Source organism: Penaeus monodon, chromosome 20 (assembly GCF_015228065.2).
Source record: "Penaeus monodon isolate SGIC_2016 chromosome 20, NSTDA_Pmon_1, whole genome shotgun sequence".
NCBI lineage: Eukaryota > Metazoa > Arthropoda > Malacostraca > Decapoda > Penaeidae > Penaeus > Penaeus monodon.
This window is the reverse complement of record NC_051405.1, coordinates 16363257-16363555: the sequence shown is the minus strand read 5'-3', so window position 1 is coordinate 16363555 and position 299 is coordinate 16363257.

Below are 299 nucleotides of genomic sequence, written 5' to 3'. Positions count from 1 at the left end.
CGATGTTATGATGCTAATAATTGAGTTCCGTCGATTATTAATTTTATTGTGTGATTCAGGAGAAAAGCTTCTGTCACTTTGTTGGTGGTAATTTATATTTTCCTCCTTCCAGGTTGGTGCTAAGACGGAGATCTCGGTGTGAAAGATATGGAGGGTACGTTGCCGTGTTTCTTCTTTTCTTTCTCCTACCATACTTAGTTGCCATGGAAAGAAATACAATTTTATTCAGACAACACCGTTACGATAGAATATGAATGTTATTTTTCCTTCGCTACGTACTGCAGTATGCAGTATCTATC